General features: G+C 32.8%; 1 protein-coding gene, 1 long non-coding RNA gene and 1 other non-coding gene across 3 annotated transcripts in view; all 3 read left to right on the plus strand.

The window, feature by feature from the left end:
• The window catches only part of LOC149482042 (uncharacterized), a 319,962-nt gene extending 301,179 nt beyond the window's left edge, over positions 1–18,783 (plus strand). Inside the window, exon 8 of the transcript XR_016316649.1 lies at positions 18,640–18,783. The gene's annotated coding sequence lies outside the window, so the exon portion shown is untranslated. The remainder of the gene's footprint in view (positions 1–18,639) is intronic.
• On the plus strand, positions 2,063–2,134 carry TRNAC-GCA (transfer RNA cysteine (anticodon GCA)). The gene has a single exon. It is a non-coding gene; the product is annotated as a tRNA-Cys (tRNA).
• A 940-nt stretch (positions 18,784–19,723) lies between the features above and the next one.
• On the plus strand, positions 19,724–20,436 carry LOC149482047 (uncharacterized). Its single transcript, XR_016316672.1, has 2 exons — positions 19,724–20,198; positions 20,396–20,436. It is a non-coding gene; the product is annotated as an uncharacterized LOC149482047 (long non-coding RNA).
• The last annotated feature ends 808 nt before the right edge of the window (positions 20,437–21,244 follow it).

Raw genomic sequence — 21,244 nt, forward strand, 5'->3', positions numbered from 1 at the left:
TATTCAAGCCCGCTCAAGATGTTTTGTTTGGTCGAAATAGTCAATAAAACGTGATAAAGGGTTTGGGGAATTAGTATTGGGTGGGCTAAATCTGGAGCAAAAACTGTTATATCAATATATTGTGTAGCATAATAGGAATAAGGTACCTATACAGGGTGTCCCACTGTTGGTATACTAAGCTCAAAGGAGGTTATAGTTTTGCATACGCTGAGTATGTAAAAAATACTTATAAAGTTCCAGACGCAGTTTTTTTCAAATATGTAGATGAATTCTTAGGGTGCACTCACACACATCAGTCACCGTCACGGCACGTCACCGGACAGGATTTAAAAAAAATATGTATCAATAGTTCTAGTATGACTCTGTTCCCACACGACAGTCGCCGGCACGAAATCTATCAGTGACGTCACCGGTCAGGCACGTCAAATAATCTTTCCATACATGTATCATACTTTTATCCCCACTCACCCGGTGCCGTCACGTCTCAGTTCAGTCAGCGTCGTGCTACCGTCAATAATTGCTACATGTTCTCTAGCGTGACACACGTCTTATCACTGACTAACCTGATGTATGTGTTCAATGATTCAGTCAAACCGGCGACGTGACTGACGGACAACATGACGGTGACTGGTGTTTGTGGATACGTACACAAACCGTCACCGATCAGTCATCGGTGACTTGACGGTGACTGATGTGTGTGAGTGCACCCTTAAAACTCTATGTGTACAATGTACATCCATAACAAGCAACCCGCCCAGCTTTGCTACCAGCACGTGAGCTATCATTTAAGATTATGTTTTCATAGACAAAATGCTCACATTAGCGAGGCGGTATATGCCGGCTGCGCGAAGATAGGGAAGAAAACATGGATTTTCAGAAAAATTTAGCAAAAACTTTTTGATGTAATTTTGTTGTTAAATTATTTTTTACGTGATCAGTGTATGCAAAACTACAAATCCCTTCGTGCTTAGTATACCAATAATGGGACACCCTGTATATTTGATTGAAAACAGCTAGGTTTTGAAATGGTTATTGTTAGTTCAAACTTCAAGACATAGGCCAGCTTTTCTTTAAATTATCGACTACCTACTTTTAATTTGTACGGGATTGTTTTTGAAACGACTAAGAGCTAATTTTAATTAGACTTTCACTGGATAATAAAAGAATTTAGTAACATAATATTATAGTTGACATATTTTAATTTCTTTAAACGTGGATGAAATCGTGGTCAACACAAATAAATAAAGAAAGAAATAATATATATATACAGGGTGTCCCACTATTGGTATACTAAGCGCGAAGGGACTTGTAGTTTTGCATACACTGATCACGTAAAAAATACTTAAACAAAAAAATAACATCAAAAAATTGTTGGTAATTTTTTCCTGAAAATCCATGTTTTCTTCTCTAGCTTCGCGCAGCCGGCATATACCACTTCGCTAATGTGAGCATTTTGTCTCTGAAAACATAATCTTAAACGATAGGTCACGTGCTGGTGTCAAAGTTGGGCGGGTAGCTTGTTAGGGGTTTTACATAAGAGTTTTAAGAATTCATCTGTTTGAAAAAAACTGCGTCTGGAATTTTATAAGTATTTTTTACGTACTCAGCGTATGCAAAACTATAACCTCCTTTGAGCTTAGTATACCAACAGTGGGACACCCTGTATATATACGTATTATACTATTAATAATATTTGAGGCATATTGTTTTAGTTCTCTGAGTAAACTCTAGTAAGTCTGTCTCTAAGTATTGTAATTGATCCCTCCTACGTATTTTTAAGTATGTTAGAATTAATATTATTGTACTATGACGCTTTTTAGGTCGTAGGCTACATAAAAGTTGGTTTGAATTGCCTGCTATTGTACTTATATATTAAATATTTAGTATTCCTATCATAAAGTGTTAGTCATAAAATACGCAATTAAAAAAAGGTCGTAAAAGTCTACCCAGGCGGAGCCGGGGCATATTTATAGTATTGTTATCAGCTTGAGTACATTGTATAATATTATTTTGGTCTAGAATAAAACAGATTACGTTCAAAGAAAATTAAAACATCGTCATCGGGGATATAGCTCAGTGGTAGAGCATTCGACTGCAGATCGAGAGGTCCCCGGTTCAAACCCGGGTGTCCCCTAAATGTATTTTTCCTTGTCGTACAAATATTGTAATTTTTTTGTGTAATACATCATAGTTTAAAGTAATGATATTTTGTTCAAATTATAAAGATTCAATTGCTTATTCAACCGAGGTAATTTCAAAAACTCATAGTTTGAATTGAAAAATAAAATTTGTTATTTGAATAATAATAAAAAATGTTTTTGAGAACAAAGATGAAATTGCGTGTGATATTTAATCACGATAATGCAATTTTTTTTTCATTCTTTTGCATACAAATGTCTTCCAATCTCCATAAAATCTTTAAAAGAATAAAAACAAGCATTTATTCAACAATATTTAGATATCGTAGCGACAGTAATTGCACGTTACTCGCTTCAGTAATGCGAGAAATACTAATTTATAAGCCAATCACTACGAATTCGTATCGTTTGAAAATATTTGAAGCTAAAATGTATATGGACTAGTTTAATAACTGCTTGCCAATTAATCTTTTTATTTGTTTGATTTATTTAACCATTTATTGGTCAAAATAAATAGATAAGAAGAGTCTGCATGTAATTTCTAAATATCCGTTTTTTTGTTTTAGTTTATATTTCTATATAGACCGGGAGATACTGACACAAAATTTCGAGTCATTTGTAACAGGATGGCGGTTCTACAGGGTTCTAGTACGCAATGACAAAAAGAAAAATGATGGTGTGAACGCTGGTACCGGCGGCTTAGTCGCGTGGGCGTTAGTCGAACTCGTCGGAAAATAGCGAAAGTCAAACGATTTGTAACAGTATGGCACTTATTTTTCCTGGAAGTTTGAGGATCAAAGAATATAAATACAAAATTTCAAAGATCTAGGTGTTGGAAATCTTCACTTATATAAATTAATACTAAATTAATTTTTCAAGTATGACAGCACTTTTTCCCCCTACTAGAAGTATGGCAAATATAATAATGGTCACATTTTATCAAATACTCTCCAAAAATCCAAATTCAATACTGGTACAAAAAGTTTGGCGAAATAAATTTTTTTTGCAGATTTTCGGCGGTATGGCGACCATTTGGAATCGTCCGAAAAGTATGGCATGGCGATTTTCGTAAATGGCTGCACGACGATGGTTACCTGTGCAAAAGTTAGCCTGGTACAAATGGTTGAATAATTGTTTTATTTAAATCAACATATTCGCGTCGGTATGGCGGGCTGTAAGTCACACCGGAAAAGTATGGCATGACACTACCGCCTACTTCTTTTTTATGGGCTATCGGTAAATACTAAAATTTTTGTGTTACAAATCGTTTGACTTTCGCTATTTTTCCGACGAGTTCGGCTAACGCCCACGCGACAAAACCACCGATACCAGCGATCACACCATCATTTTTCTTTTTATCATTGCGTACTAAGACCCCTGTAGAACCGCCATCCTGTTACAAATGACTCGAAATTTTGTGTCAGTATCTCCCGGTCTAATAGAGTGACAAAAATGAAATCAAAAAATTATTTATTGCGCGCAGAAACAAGTATAAATTTAGAAGAATAAACAATCTTATCCGTATAACAATCTCACCCAAAACATGCAAAAATAATCTTTTTTTGAATAGATAATGTTTCATAAATTTTTATAATTCACGATAATATATTATTATAATTTTCCGTTCGGCCTCCCGGCATTACAAATGCATTAGGGAAATTTTATGCAAATCACTTTTATGGCAATATTCTCAAGTAACCCTTTTAATTTTAAAAGGGACCTCTTGCCAAGCTCACTTCGAGCGACTTCTGACTCTTAATATTAATAGGATTATTTTTTAAGTGTCAACTATGATTTGTAGATAAGGTTTAATTCTATATTTTACGGTTATCTAACTAGATATAAATTATATTATACCTAATAAATAAAAAACGGCTGAACGGACTTTAATGATTTTTGATTTGCATTTAAAAACGGATGAGGGAGCCAAACAATACCTAGTTAACTAAAAGGAAAACGTATTTAGGTACATATAACTCCAACTCAAATATTTATTTATTCTATTGCATTTCAACTACAAGCACTTTTGAATCATAACATAGATTTACCATGTACTTCGATAGATAGGGTATACTCTGGATTACCCCATAGCATACAGTACTTTTTATCGGTATAATATCACACGACTGAAGCTGCGCGAACAATCTTACTCTTTATAAGGAACCTAGATAAAACTTGCTTTATAATTTCCAATATATCTCGATTCTACTGCTGTTCAATAATAAATAAGCGGGTTGCCTATTATTATAGACAGACCGACGTTTGGTTTAGATAGTGCTTTTGTTTGTAATATAACCGTCACTTTGACGAATTTAGAGTGATACGGATTATTATTTGTGATTTAGAATTTTAGGTTCAATCCCGCATACTTTTCTTGTATGATAAGGTTTAAGATTTCGAAAACAATGTTCAGTTTTAGTAAGATTAAAGAATTAAGTAGAAAGGTACATCATAGGGGATAATACATTAATGATACATTAATTATCATTTATTATTGTACATATATATTTAATTATCACTTTGTTTCTATCTCAAGAACTACTGGTCCGATTTGATAAATTCTTTCGGTGTTACATAGCCCATTTATCGAGGAAGGCTATAATATATAGGCTATCATCACGCTAAGACCAACAGTAGCGTTGCCATGCGAGTGAAACCGCGGAGCGCAACTAGTATATTATAATATCATTGTTATCACTACATTTAATAAAACATAGGTTTTAGTACACGATACAACTTCACTGTTAAGTTTAAGGTGTTACGTGTGAAGCAGGCAGAGAGCTAGTGCGTAGTAAATCCAATATCTGCAAACAAAAGACGCCTTTTATTATTTATTAATATTATTAGATAATACAGCATATAATATGCAAAAATATAATACAAAATTGAAAGCGACGATCATTCTAAGCTGGAAGTGTTGACACAAGCTTATCGTTCCGTTACACGCAACTCGAAATACGCTATCAAAATAATCTTTCGTCTTGGAAAGTTTCATTTTAATAGTATTAATGGCTACTTAAGGAAAGGTCATGGTTGTTAAAAGTTAAGCAGAAATTTGGAATACATTTTCATAGTCGATGAATTTATCAAACTTATTTTCATAATAGTACTGTATCGTGATTTAAATTGAGTTAATAATAAAATAATAAAAGCCTTTATTTATTCCTTTTCTTACATCTAATTCCATTATTTATTTTTGTTAGTATTTACATTATTCTTATTTCTATTACAATTCTATTTTTAAATATTAAATGAAGTGTTAGTAAATATTTAAACAGTATGCAATTAAATATATTATAAAGGACCGCTTTTTGTGGTAAAAGCCTCCTCCAATCTTTTCCACTCATCTCTGTTTTTGGCTACTCTTGTCCATAGGGCACCTGCGTGATTTTTCAAATCATCACTCCATCTTGTAATTGGTCTCCCTCTTTTCCGCTTTTTATAATAAGGTGTCCAATTAATAACTGTGTGTGACCATCTGTAATCTCTCAATCTGCACAGGTGACCTGCCCACTTCCACTTCATTTTACAGACATACCTTGCTACATCTCGAGCATTCGTTCTTTTTCTTATAACAGTCTTATTCTTTTTCTTTATTTATAAATTGAGTTATCACTAAATAAACTAAGGCATTCTCTTGTACAATAGTTATCACTTTAATTCCAGGACCTTGACATTTTATCTCAAAGCATATCTATAAATAAAAGTTCTAAAACATTTATGTAGAGACATGTTCCTAAATTTGGTTAGATTCGCAGCCAGAAGGCTAACCGCGTGACCACTGCAGGTTTTGATTGAAATGTTCAATTTATTTTGATCAGTTTTAGAACTATTTATTTAGGTAAGTATATGTTGGGTTATATTATTGAGATGTATTCTTGCTTATTATAAATGGAAGAGCATAATATAGTATTCTCTATTATGGTATGGAATAGTGCCAGAAAACATTAATTGAATATAAAGGAGCAAATATGAACGTTTAATTTGGTTTTATCTGCAAGATAGAGAGGCTATTTGTATTTTTTTTAACGAACACACACTAGTAAAAGTAAGACTTTAATGAATAGAAAGATTCTTGTAGGGCATAAAAATAGATCTTATTTCAAAGTCATAATATAAATAGAGCAAATCTAGCTTTTTACAGCATTTTGAGCAATCTATACTAATATTATAAATGCGAAAGTAACTCTGTCTATCTGTCTGTTACTCAATCACGCCTTAACTACTGAACCAATTTACATGAAATTTGGTATAGAGATATTTTGATACCCGAGAAAGGACATAGGATAGGTTTTATCCCGGAAATCCTACGGGAACGGGTTTTTCTTTGAAAACGCGGGCGAAGCCGAGGGCGGAAAGCTGGTAAAATATAAAACAGAATGAATAGTTTCAATATTTATTTTCTAAGCACGAGAATTTCATAAAAGCTATTTGAAAACGCAATATTTGAAATAACTTATAATTACGTAAATGTTTACCTACTAGTGGCCTTGGCACAAAGCTTTTTATAACGTAAACATGGACGTATAAAAAAAGACGGACGCCGTATTACGAACAAACAACGTGAAGCCACCATAGTAAGCTAGCGATCGTGTAAAGACAATAAACACGCACACACTCTCACCATAGTAAGCTAGTCGGCCGCCATTACGTCGTGAACTACCGACTGATTAACTGCGTCACTGTTTCACAAAAAATATTTAAAATGCCGTCTTGCGTGGTTAAATGGTGTCGCAACAGTACAATTTTAAATAACAAAACACAAGGGATTACATTCCACAGGGAAGCAAGTTATTTCTTTTATGTTTTAATGACAAAATTATTCCGGCAAAATTTATAGAAAAAAATACAGCCGCCATTGTCATCAGGACAGCTGTTGCCATGGCAACATGGCACACACACATGGATGTTTCGCCGCCATTACTAGGCTTCACTCAATGTTTAGGCGATATACCGTCCGTCTTTTTTTATACGTCCATGAACGTAAATTAATCGTCCTTGAGTTTCAAATGAAAATTATATTCAATTCGATTACAAACAATGTTTCAGTCGCCATAAACAAAATTCAATTACGGGATTTGGATCTTTATTTCTGTGCTACGGAGGGGACAATTCTCTATAATTTACTGATTTATGTATACTAACTTAACATTTCTTGCATCGAGTCTGCCTTCACGCCCATTCCATGTACTGGCTTGTAATGACCGTTCTAACGTGACTCAATAAAGCGGATTCTACTTACAGTACGTATACAATTACAGTTCAAATTTCACTTTAAAACTATAATAGAATTCAACTCAATTTGGTTAGGAATAAAGTTGATTTTCGGTTGACACGGATGATCGTTAATTCAATGGTCTAATCTAAAGGACTGCGGAATAATAGTCAGATGATTATGCACTGTTTGAACAAACAGTTATTGAAATACAAGGAATTTAAGATTAGCGAATGCTATTAATTTTGGTTTTACGGTGGTATTGCGTAGTAACAATGGGTCTGTAATGGAGTACATTTACATTTATTGCTAGAATTTTTATTTTTGTTACGAAAAATACTGCACCATGTATTAAAGACAAGTATAAATAGGTGTAACTCTAAAAAAAGTGTTTATTTATGATTACTTTTGACCAAAAAGAGGTCCACCGATGAGTAACAAAACTTAGTATAATCCATTGGAACTATTTAAAAGAATAGAAAAAAGAGCAGTAGAAGAAAACCGTATAACCTCGGATTAGAGTTATAGTGAATGAATTAATATGATCAATGTGGGATATTGTTTTTTGAAATCTCTACGTACTCGGCGATAGGTGAAAATTTGAAAAAAAAACGTCATAACTCCGAAAATACGAAAAATCGCATAATATACATGGGGGTGATTCGGATAGCCCTTTATGTCCTTTACCTCCCAGCTTCAGTATATCACTACTTCTTGGGACACCCTCTATGGTCAAACATGAATTTTTCATAATAATTTGTTTAAACAATGAAACAATGGAGTGCACAAAAAAATATTGGGTAAACATTGCAATTTATAGTTTAAAAAACAATATCCCACATCGATCATAATAATTCATTCACTATAACTCTAATCCGAGGTGAAGACCCCCAGGCACTCCACTAATGCAGGATTTCATCAATAAGAAGAGATGAGCACCTATCTACCCTAGTGTAAGTATTATAAATCACTAACAAGGCTAATGATAATTATATTATCTCATAATTAAACGTAAAAACTTTATAGGGGTTGAAGAACTAATGAATTCTATAACCTGGATCTTTACAGGTAAAGGTAAGAAAGGAACGGTTCCTAGAAATCAAAATCAAAATATAGCCATATATTTTCATTTCTTGGAACATCGGTAGGTATACCTCAATTCTAAGAAACCAGAATTGTTTGAGAAATTTAAATACACGATATAGCAGTATATATTTTTAGTGATCTACATAATTATGTACGAGTAATAACCAAAAATGTTTGGAACTAATATTCAAAGAACCTTTAAGGCTTCATTAAAATTATTTTCTTCTTTATGATACCGTCTAAGATACAGGCTTGGCCTAGTTTAGAGTCATAGCTAAGTATTTAGTTTAACGTTTAAGGGCCGATTTTTCAATGCTTGGATAAAACTTATTCGTCGAATAATATATAAAACTACCATTTTAAAAACGTATTCTAATTGCCCGTATTTGACAGTTTACGTGACATTTTAATATTATCGTGTAATACTTTATTGGACGGATAAGTTTTATCCAAGCATTGAAAAAACGGCCCTAAGTGGCATACAAATTGTTAATTTAAGGTGTGTATGAATTAAGTTTATTTATTTATTTTGTTTACTATGGAAACTAGTGAAGATGTCACTGGTCGAAACCTCTCTAGTTGGTTTGACCTAGTTTAAACTATTAGTGACCATAGTTATAAGAGTTTAGTTTAAGAAATTGAGTGGCATATAAAATGATAATTTCACGCATTTACGGATGAATTAATTTTATTAATTTATTATGCCAATAAGTTGAGATAATGTCACTGTTCTGACACTCTGTAGATGAAACAGATGAGAGACAAATTGTAACGGAAATTGTATTGACATTATACGATTAATCCAAAAGCTACTTTACACTTTTTTATTAGCTTCATTTGTATGTTTGTATGTTACCGATTCATTTAGATTTCGGTTTTAACATGGTTTTAACCCACTTTAAACGGACAGATTGAATTCAAAACTTTGTACACTAATTTTATAGGATTATTGACAATACAATAATTTCATGAGATTAAGCGTGTTTTAATTTATTTTTCAAACTATAATAATATGAATTATTAAGCTTCCTTCCCTAAGGCATAAACCACTCGATCCCAGTTTTTATATTCCTAAGGTTGACACTAAATTATGAACTGAATAGAGAAACTAATTTCAACTTTATCAAATCTCATGATCTAACAATGATATCGACGGAATTTTTTCATTTTTATATCCCGAGTTTTGCATCGAAACTTAAGCGGTAAAGTTTTCTCGTTAAAAGTCTTCGAATAATCAAATAGACCTATCGAAGTGTGACGTAACAGACCAATCGTATCTCGGTTATATAAACGAAATTATGAGTTAACCTCAAATTTATAATTTACTAGCTGCGCTTCGCGGTTTCACCCGCATGGCTCCTGTTGGTCTCGTTGGTCCTTCTTGATATAATATTGCCTATAGCCTTCCTCGATAAATGGGCTATTTAGATAGATTTGAATCGGACCAGATATATTATTATCATCACGCTAAGACCAACAGAAGCGGAGCCACGTGGGTGAAACCGCGGAGCGCAGCTAATTTAAATATTATGTACATAAGCTTCTCTCGTAGTTTGTATGTAATCGACTCCTTTTGATTCAGACCATATTCAGACTATCCTTGTCACCAATCCTTGTTAAATGTAGGTATACATTTAATCCAATGATTTGATGCCTTTATCCTATTAAAGCGTGTTTTTTTTTTAAGTTAAAAAAATATTATTTTGAATGTCTGCATCGGAATCATACCTATTCGAAATAATGCAGTAAATATGATAAAAAGCTTACTTTCAACTTGAGAAAAAATATACAATACTAGCGGTCCGCCCCGGCTTCGCCCGTGGTACATATGAAAAATAGATGTTGGCCGATTCTCAGACTTACCCGATATGCACAGAAAATTTCATGAGAATCGGTCCACCCGTTTCGGAGGAGTATGCAGACTAAACATTGTGACACGAGAATTTTATATATAAGAAGAAGATATCACGCAATGTTATTAATAAATACTTCCACGTACGTTGTTTTACTGCAGCTCATAAAATGAAATTTACATGGACGTGACGCGTCATCGTGTTCGGTGAAATCCGCCATTTTAAATATTATCACGGCTTATTTATATGACGTGTGAATTGCCTATGGTTAAATCGAAGGCGCTGAATGAATGCGGTTTTTCTAGAGGGAAATACCACAGGAAATACATAATGGACTAAGATTATAATAAACAAGGTTTCCGCCCGCGGCTTCGCCCGCGCAGTCAAAGAAAAACCCGCATAGTTCCCGTTTCCATGGGATTTCCGGGATTGCGTCATTTTCCCGGGATAAAAAGTAGCCTATGTCCTTTCTCGGGTATCAAAATATCTCCATACCAAATTTCATGCAAATTGGTTCAGTAGTTTAGGCGTGATTGAGTAACAGACAGACAGACATAGTTACTTTCGCATTTATAATATTAGTATGGATTGATTTATTTGGTAACGATTTCATCTTATTGTATGTATTGTTTGCGCTAAACTTATTTGTGAAACGTATCCTTAATTTACCTACGTGACAATATACGGGTGGTATGTGCAGATAGGAAGTCGCTATATTATATTGCATGACGGTTCTGAGATGAACAATTAGGTATATTTTAATATATACCTACTTATAGATGAGGTATTTTTAGAGACTAATATTCTAGATGCCTAGATGCTATGCTATGATACTAAACTTTTAAGATGATAGAAAGTACCTAACAAGAAAATAGAGTATATTACTAAATTTACATTCAAAGAATAAATAATAATAAACTTTTGGTAAATAAAATACTACAACGAATGCATCATTTCTCGCTATAAAATAAAACGGCTAATGTAAATGCACATTACAGTTCGTATTAATCATGTCACTCATATTTATTTTAATTTTGCTTTATTTCAGAATGGCGTAATAACCAAATGTTCATTCGGGATTATTAAATTTAATATGTTTACTATTGTTTACGCAGTTAACTGCGACTGTAATGTTTTCGACGTCTGATGGATTTAAGTATATTAATTTGCTGTTTTTATTTATACCTAAGTCTTTTATACACACTTAAATTAATAAATTTTGTCTTATATTCCACAAAAACTGTTCAGTAGATTAAGCAGTGTTTATTATAGAAACATTAATAAAATTTATTTTATTGTAACGGCGTTATCTTTTATCAATGAATGTATTATTTATTGATTAAATAATTCTATGTTTTAGTGATTAATTAATTAGAATAGAAGTTTGGTAATTTTATGAAAATGTAAATAAATAAGGCGGAATTCGACTGTTTTTACAGTCTATAATTTATAACAGTGTTGGTGAGAATGTCTGTTTGTAAGTTTACTTCTAATAGAACCTAATTAATTTCCTGTTATCAGATAAGGTCTATATTTTTTTTTTATGACAGAGCAAGCAAAGGGGCAGGTAAGAATAATAAGCCCAAGTAACAATATCAAAATATCTTATTAAAAGTCTTCAAGATTTTCCATATAAAAATCTACCTATTACCTTCAGTGAACGTTGTAACAATCGGAAGCTGTCAAGATCCGACGTTTTTCAGTTCACTGCCCTCAGACTCTACAATATTATATTAAGACTGTAGCTCTTATGAGAAAATCTCAAACTCATTATCATTCAGTTTATTTTAAAGCTGTGTATGCAACCTGTATATTATGCAAATTACGTGCAAGCGCTGCATGTGGCTTTATTTTCATGTGGGTATAAAATAATTCAAAGGAGTTGTGTTCATTCAATTATGGAAATAGAATATTAAATTGTATTGTTTGGTTAATGACTAATAACTTTTTGTAGATATATTATCTTGTAAAGAATTAAAACTTTGAAGTTGATTGGCGTAAAATAAAATCAATAAACAACTTGGCTTACCTCAGTTGTTTACGACCAACAAAATGACAAATAAATTTTAGGTAAAGGCGTTACATAATTTCAATTATTATCTTACAATACTAAAAAAATCAAAGTAAGATGGACCTGAAATATTTAATATTTATCACTTATAATAGAGCTTCAAAATTATCGGGTATTTTCCGAGTGATTTTTCCTGAAAAACTTGACGACTTTATTTGTTTGCAGGGAACCTTGAGGGAAATGCCAGATAATTTTGAAGCTCGTGTGGTATTCGGGGGATTATTTTTCCGTCCCAAATGTCTGCCAATAATTTCACAATTGAATTCAACCTGTCAGTTTGACGTCAACTACCAGAGAAAATTTTCAAAAAATTATCAGTATAATACCATGTAGGTTGTACCACGTGACGTCGAATGGTGCAATTCTATTGGTCGATATTTGGGTCGGAAAAATAATCAGTATAATACCATGTAGGTTGTACCACGTGACGTCGAATGGTGCAATTCTATTGGTCGATATTTGGGTCGGAAAAATCTTATATATAAAAATGAATCGCAAAATGTGTTGGTAAGCGCATAACTCGAGAACGGCTGAACCGATTTCGATAATTCTTTTTTTATTATATTCCTTGAAGTACGAGGATGGTTCTTATGTAGAGAAAACGTAAATATGTACCACGGGCGAAGCCGGGGCGGACCGCTAGTAATCAATATAAATCAATATCAATCATAATAGGTATATTATATCAATAATATGAAACACTGATTTCAGCTCTCCTCATTTTTTAACTATTCTATTTATAGAAGTTATAATAATATACTCTAATTTAGATAATACTTTCCTAATACAGATAACCTAATATATTATAACCTCCGACCCGTCAATATAACTATATCATTACAAAAAGGTTCCAATCGCATTAAAAAGGATACAATTTAACTTGGCAAGGGCAATCTGTCCTCAAATAATATTATTATACTAGACTTGTCAGGATTACGACGTCATTCATATTCAAAAGGAAGCGGATATCCTTTCATAAGAAGAAAATTAGGCCGAGGGACAAGTATTACATTGTTGTAAATGACCCATTATTATGATTGCCTATTTTTGTTTTTATGCCTAACTAGCTTCCGCCCGCGACTCCGTTCGCGCGGATGTCGGTCTTCGCGTGGATGGTTTATATTTTCTCCATTTTGAGTAACTCTGACAATGACATCTTATAAATATCTATTGGACCCAAATACGGCTGGGCCTATAATAATACGCAACGTGTGTTCGCGGTTCTACAGAACGACGTCTATGGATAAAACTGAAAAATTAAGATTAATTTTTTTTCTACGTATTTTTCCAGGATAAAAAGTATCCTATTTTACGCCCAGGATAATAAGGTATAATTATACCAAGTTTCATCGAAATCGAACCGTTAGTTTTCACGTGATGTCTTCACATACAGACAGACAGACAGACAGACAGACAGACAGACAGACAGACAGACAGACAGACAGACAAAAAATTTTTTAATCACATATTTGGGTTTGGTATCGATCCAGTAACACCCCCTGCTATTTATTTTTTCAATATTTTCAATGTACAGAATTGACCCTTCTACAGATTTATTATATGTATAGATTATTATATAGCAGCTGTTGCCTTTAACGTTTTCGCGTTTGGACATTGTTTTTCAGATCCTTTTTTGTTAATAATGGTGGATTTTTAAACCTTAATTATATTGAATGATTTTCTAAATTAATGCATATTTTTTGTATTACGATATCTGTTAAGTTATTTGTAGTGTAATTGTATAATGTACAGCACTTTCACGATAAACCTATAATTGAAGTATCTGATAAATCTAGAAGAAGTACAACATATGCATAAAATAAAAAATGTAAAAAGGTATGTTTCTAGTTATTACTATTGTTACTTAAAAGTTATTCATTTCACACCTCGATTTAAAGAACATTTCAATTGTAAAGTCAAATAAAGTACAATTATTATCCACGAGTTGACAAACTTCCCGGTTTGCAATCAAAATATTTTGTTTATAAAACAAATTGGCACTCAAAGCAAGCAAAACTTCCGTACTCCAATCAACTCACAAATTCAATCTAAAGACGAAACCGATAAATAAATAAAACTTTTGTTTATTACAAACATTCGAAATATTATTACAATTGTATTGCATGTTCTTGAACTGATTTTCCTCTTCCGATCGGCAAATAGCTAACCTTAATAAGTTATTTGCATAATCTTCATCTGAGAAATAAATAAAAATTGTCATTTGTATAATTTGTGACCTTGTCCTTTTACAGTCCTACTTTAACGACATTTCTATCTTTACTAATATTATAAAGCTGAAGAGTTTGTTTGTTTGAACGCACTAATCTCAGGAGCTACTGGTCCGATTTGAAATATTCATTCGGTGTTAGATAGCCCATTTATCGAGGAAGGCCATAGGCTATATAATATCATAACGCTAAGACTAACAGGAGCGGAGCCATGCGGGTGAAACCGCGAAGTGCGCTTCTAGTAAGCTATAGAGTATAGTAGCTAGTAAAATATATTTTATGCCAATCGCGGTTTCCGTAGATAGTAACATATATCATATGACCACTCAAAGGTAAACATTCCGTCTCTATCAGTCAAGAAACAAACAGCCCTAAATCTGAACACGTTCGTACTTCGATAAATATCAAAGTAAAATTTACGATATATTTCTGTATGCATATTGTTCAGTGTATCGTTATTTTCGTCACGATCCTATTTCGCATTCAACGAAGGTGTCTAAGCACCTTTGGGAACGTTTGATACTCGATCTAAAGTAAGTTTCAGCCGTAAGGGAGAAATTTTAAGTCTTTTTATCGTTATTTAAACAATAGAATGAAAAGGGGATCTCTCTATCGAATGTTGGAGGTTTTTTTTTACAAGACGCGAACAAAAATTCTATTTAATTATATCCTTACCCTCTTTCTGTACGATTCAATTGAAGTTATTCCTGTTACAAATAGAAATTTCTGCAATACATGAGTAATATTAATTGTCATTCTGCTGATTCTTAATTGATATTTATTGCACTAATAGATTGAAAAATGTACAGATAGGGATTTTAATATTGATTTATGATAAAAAAATAGGTACGCTAATTAATAAGTGTTCATCCCTACTATTATTATAAATGCGAAAGTAACTCTGTCTGTCTGTCTGTTACACTTTCCCGCTTAAATCTCCCAACCGATTTTGATGAAATTTGGTACAGACAATCTTTAGACCCTGAGAAAGAACATAGGCTACCTTTTATCAAAACACCACGCGGGCGAAGCTGCGGGCGGAAACTAGTTATTAATAAGCAAGTCTTTTTTATATAACTCTTACTTCATTCATTAATTCATATGCTCACTACAAATTGCATCTCACAAATCTGATTGAATTTTTGCAACCTAATCTTAACCCGCTCTGTTGTTTGTTTAGAAAAATCGACGTGTATGAAAACGGAGTTATACGTAAGCTAGAATTTCCAATCCTATTTGGTATAAGCTCATCGTAAAAACAAGCTTTTTCTATTATACATTTTCAACGTATTTTTCACGCGGGCCAAAAAAGGAAGTATATTTTGGAGTGCACGAATACGTTTTGTTTATTCAGCTATAAATTCGTGATATAATACCTATACCTATAGATTTTGATTGACAATTTAATAATAACAGTTGTTTAATTTTTTAATTCACTTAAAGTTACTTTTATAGTTACAAATTGTGGATTTTATCCAGTATAATATAATCTAGAAAGTATATAGTATAAGTATATCAATGACTTCTTTCAAATGTATAGGTAATTTGAAAGAAGTCTTACTTAAAGGCGTTAGTACACCGACGCATTCGCGTGCGGCAGCGAAACAACGAAAAATCTGTCAGTAGTGTGGCAGGATTTCGCATATGATATGTCTCACTCTAGCACATAGATAGATGATATAGTTGCGTCCTTGTCAGTTTTGTTTCGCAAGGAACTGCGAAATGGCCATTACACAGACGCATTCCGAAAAAGTGGCGAAAACATTGCTGTGTTACGTGTACTAACCTCAGATATTTTGCTACGCAGTAGTTTCGCAGAGATTCGCTGCCGCACGCGAATGCGTTAGGTGTACTAACGGCGTAACAGACTTACCGTTTTACTTACGTTTTATACTATGTTATAACACATGAAACTTACTATTCATCACACCCCAACCCCCTTTCTAGCACAGCCTTTTAAATATTATAATTCATTCTATTGCCATATTTAGTACTTTTAAAGAACGTTTTATTTCATGCAGCTGACGTCTGATAACAGCAAATGCACTTTCCTATAATTCGAGGGAAGCGCAATATAAAATTCAACCAATGTGAATTGACAGCGAACGTACAAGAATGAGCTTTTAAATGCAGTTTCAATGTGTTGGAAAATAAAATTCAAATTCAAGACATTCAAATCTTGTTATGTTGCTGATTTTTGGTGGCAATATGTAGAAAGTACGTGATAATATTTTCAAATTGGGATATTATCTGAAATGATTGAAGTGAAACTTCTTTATCGGGGTTGGAAAAAAATTTAGTGTAACATTTTTTCGTTACGCGTGACATTTTTCCGTTACGCGCCATCTTTTTCTTATCCCTACCACGCGTGATTCGACGTATTTCTGTAAAGTTGCATATAGTAAATTACTTTTTGAAAAATAAGGTCATAAAGAAGTTTCACTTCTTACGTGTATGCACTAATACACGCACACATTTGTATTAGTTAAGATTATAATATACTTGTATTATTACAAAATTTAACAGCAAAGAAAAGTTTTAGTTAATATATTATATATTTACTTATAATAAGAATAATATTATCTTAGACCACGTATTGATATACTTATTACTTATACCCAAAAAAATACATAATTGGCAAGTATATTCATAATAGCTTAACAAATATGTGATCTTTGATTCAATTTATAAACCAACATAAATAATACTAATGAACCTTTCAAAGCATTAATTAACGCATCTATGCAAAAACAGGTTCTAAAAACTCGAAGTATTATACTTAAATAATTTAAGTAACCAAACTCGACAAAACTTTAAGATTTATTCGCCCTATTAATTACGAGCTACTCGGAGACAGGGCGTAATTATTTTGTAGCGGCAGAGTGAAATCCTACGCTCGAAGGCGCTTGTATTTTAAATTTATTCCACTTTCCGCCTTTTATTTATGCGGTATGCTGTAATTTCGACGACAATGCCCTTTTTAGGATCGAATGGGGATAATTTTATTAGCTGTTTTTTAATGGCTGGCCATTATTATAAGGGTCAGGTTTGAGACCAAAAAAGTTGTAATGTTCAACTTCAAGCGAAGAGTGAACCGCTACCTACTAGGGAAGCGCGTACCATCTTAGACCGTATCAGTCGAGATTGTCGTGAAGCGCTTCCCTATCTAAAAAAAATGTATAAATTAAATGATTATGTACTTGATCACAACCCGATGTAATATAATTGAGTGTAATCTAAAAAGACGTAGAACTAGAAAATTCCATAAAAACATAAAAAGAAGAACGCTGCTTTTGCACATTGAAATTTATAATTCTAAGCTACATTTTTTACTCAAATCGTGACGTTAATGACAATCAGAGCAGAGTATTTCCTGGAAGGCACTTTATATTTCCACCACACGTAGCTAAAAAGCATTTCAAAGGACACGACAATTTAAAATTTGATTATATACAATTTTTTTTCATCCTTTTGAGAGCTACAATACAACATAATATAAAGACAAATCTAATATTATATTTTGTATATGCTGGTTTTCGTAAGGATTTAACAAATTATATTGTAAATTTTTTTAACTTCTCTTTATATTTATTGGATTCCTCGTTACATTCATAATATTATAATATTAATATTTTAATAATTAATATAACCATGATCACGTTTTCACCATAATAGTAAAGAATAAACAAAGCTTATAAAATGCATGCGACATTTATCGTATATAAAGTTCCCTTAATAGCCAAATTAAGTTGCTTTTATATTACTTAAAGTTGTATAAAATAGCGCAAAGTAATCGTTATAAAAATGGACCATATACTTAGCTTAGTTCATGTGTAATAGGGAAAAGTATGATATAAATAGTTTTAACTGGTGCACAGCTGTGAAAACTCGACTCATGTTTATATTTCAAGTTAAGTGAATGTGGGCTAGTTTCAATAACTAGCCTCTGCGGTGCCAGATTGCATAGTTTTTAAAAGTGTTTCATGCACTATAACATCAACATTAGAGATATTTTGTTTATACTGGTGCAGATTATTTAATACTAGAGGTCCGCCCCGGCTTCGCCCGTGGTACATATTTCGCAATAAAAGGTAGCCTATGTCCTTTCTCGGGTATCAAAATATCTCCATACCAAATTTCATGCAAATTGGTTCAGTAGTTTAGGCGTGATTGAGTAACAGACAGACAGACAGAGTTACTTTCGCATTTATAATATTAGTATGGATCCTTTCTTTTACAGGAAACCAGAATTAATTAAATTTCATATTTCACAATTATTTAGTATCAAAACTTACACAATTACGTCAAACAGAAAACATACATGTCACACCTTATAATTAATGTATACGTAAAATAAATGAATCCAATTAATCACCAATTACTATTTAAAAGTTTCCTAACTTCATAACATTAATAAATAATGTAAGTATATTATTTTTTTCATCATATTCTTCAATATTAAACCAACTTTCATTTCAAAAATTTTCCTTCCTATATTACTATTAATCTACTGAAACTCGAAATTAAAAGATTACTGTCAATTAAGCTGAGTTAATACAAAATTTATTTAATTTTAATTTAATCCCAACTCGTGCGGGATAGTGTTAAATTTTCAATGAACTTAATGATTCGATTCCACGTAATTCAGGTTATGAAATAAATACGAGAAAACTATGTGAATACAAATAAATAAATAAATAAAAAAGGGGATCTGGATGCGTACTTTGGGATCCGTATACCCGTATATAATATAGTTAAGGGATAGGTTTAACTCTTATATTAGAAAACCGGTCCAACCACGGTCCAACCATGGACCGCCTCCTTGGTGGACGCGTGAGCGTAGAACCGCAGGGTCCTGGATTCGATTCCCGGTGGAGACGAAAAATAAAATCTTTCGGTCTGGCAGGACACAGAAGGCTGATCACCTACTTGTTCCTAAAGAAAGTCGATCAGTGAAACAGTTGTATAATGCATCTGCCCCTTACCCCACTAGGGAAGACGGGACTTCATTTTTTTAGGAAATTGGTCCTCGTACACTTAGCATGACTTATGATTAATTCATCAGCTGCATATTATTACTTATTTTATAATTTTCATGCATTTAACTTTAGTATAGATTGTGGTATAGATAACTAAAGTACCCGTCACGAGAAGCTATAAATTATGTAAACAAACATCTTTTACTAAGTAAACATTTTATACTGCGAGATAATAATAAATTGACCATATTCAATCGACATGAAATATAGACGGGTTATATGAAAGTAACAACCTATTTAATTTAGTCGGATCATATTTTAACGACGCAAAGCGCTATCGTTTGTGTTTCTTGGTACCGGAACGCGTCCGTCGCAGGGATTGTGAACTATCGGGACGCCATTTTGAAATAAACGCATCATTCGAGTTTCGAATGCGTACGAGTTTGTTTCATTGCTTTGCATATATCGCGGATCTGGTTGTTATTGTTAATTTTGTTATTGTTTCGTTATCACTTTTTTATTGTTGTTACTTTAATTGTTGCGTTAATTTTATTTGTTATTACGTATAATGGAGCCAGTAGCCAGTACATCTAAGGAAATAAATTCGCCACGAAAAAAACGTCAAAAGGTGCGTAATACAATTTATCTAAAATATATAATAAGTAAAAAGAAAGAGTTGTTTGTTCAAACGCGCTAATCTTTGGAAACTTAAGGTTAATATTAGAAGTAGGTTTTAAATTGTGAAGTAATTGGTTAGGTTAATTGGTATACCTGGAGATATAGCTTGAGCTTCGTGTGACAAGTGACTACCGGTGATTTTTACAGGTGACGAGCTTTACGGTTAATGAGAAAAATATGGTGATCAACGTATATAAGTACGTGAAAGAAAATTGGCCATCGAATGAATATCCCTACAAAACCGAAATAAATAAAAAAACAGCATCGATTTTGGGAATTGGCATAGCATCTGTGTATAATATATTAAAAGAATATAAATCAGAAGAGGGAATAAAATCACCTATCAAGTCTAAAGACAGGCCTAAATTTTATCAGAAAGTAGACGATTTTGATAAATCCGTAATTAGGAAAAAAATTCACAGTTTCTTTTTAAATGGCCAATTACCAACAATTCCCAAGATTCTTCAGGCAGTCAATGACGATGAAGATATGCCAAATTTTAGCGAAACAACTCTCAGGCGGCTAATAAAGCATTTAAACTTTAAATATATAAAACGACAGCGAAATAACGCACTTATTGATAGAGATGACATAACAATATGGCGGCGAAAATATTTGAAATCTATTAAAGACTATAGACAACAAAATCGCCAGATATTTTACATGGATGAGACATGGGTGAATGCAGGTTAGTGTGTTTTTTTTTATTGCAGTGAAACGGCAGACTACCATACGGTTCGCCTGATTGTAAGCAAATACCGTCGCCTTTACCGTGAAGTGATGTGTATGATACTGCAAATCTATTTGCAAAATAAATATAACCCACGCGCCGCCGACCTTGAGACATTAGTTCTTAAGGGCTATCACAAGTGTGTATTAATAATAATGTACTTCAACTCTTTTACTGCGCAAGACGCTAATTAACAAATGTTTAATTGTTTTTACAGGACATACCGTAAATAAAACTTGGGTAGACAAACAAGTTAAAAGTAAGAA

This window comes from Colias philodice, chromosome 15, assembly GCF_061535455.1.
Source record: "Colias philodice isolate Cphi_HAF_F1 chromosome 15, ilColPhil1 Martin Lab GWU primary, whole genome shotgun sequence".
NCBI lineage: Eukaryota > Metazoa > Arthropoda > Insecta > Lepidoptera > Pieridae > Colias > Colias philodice.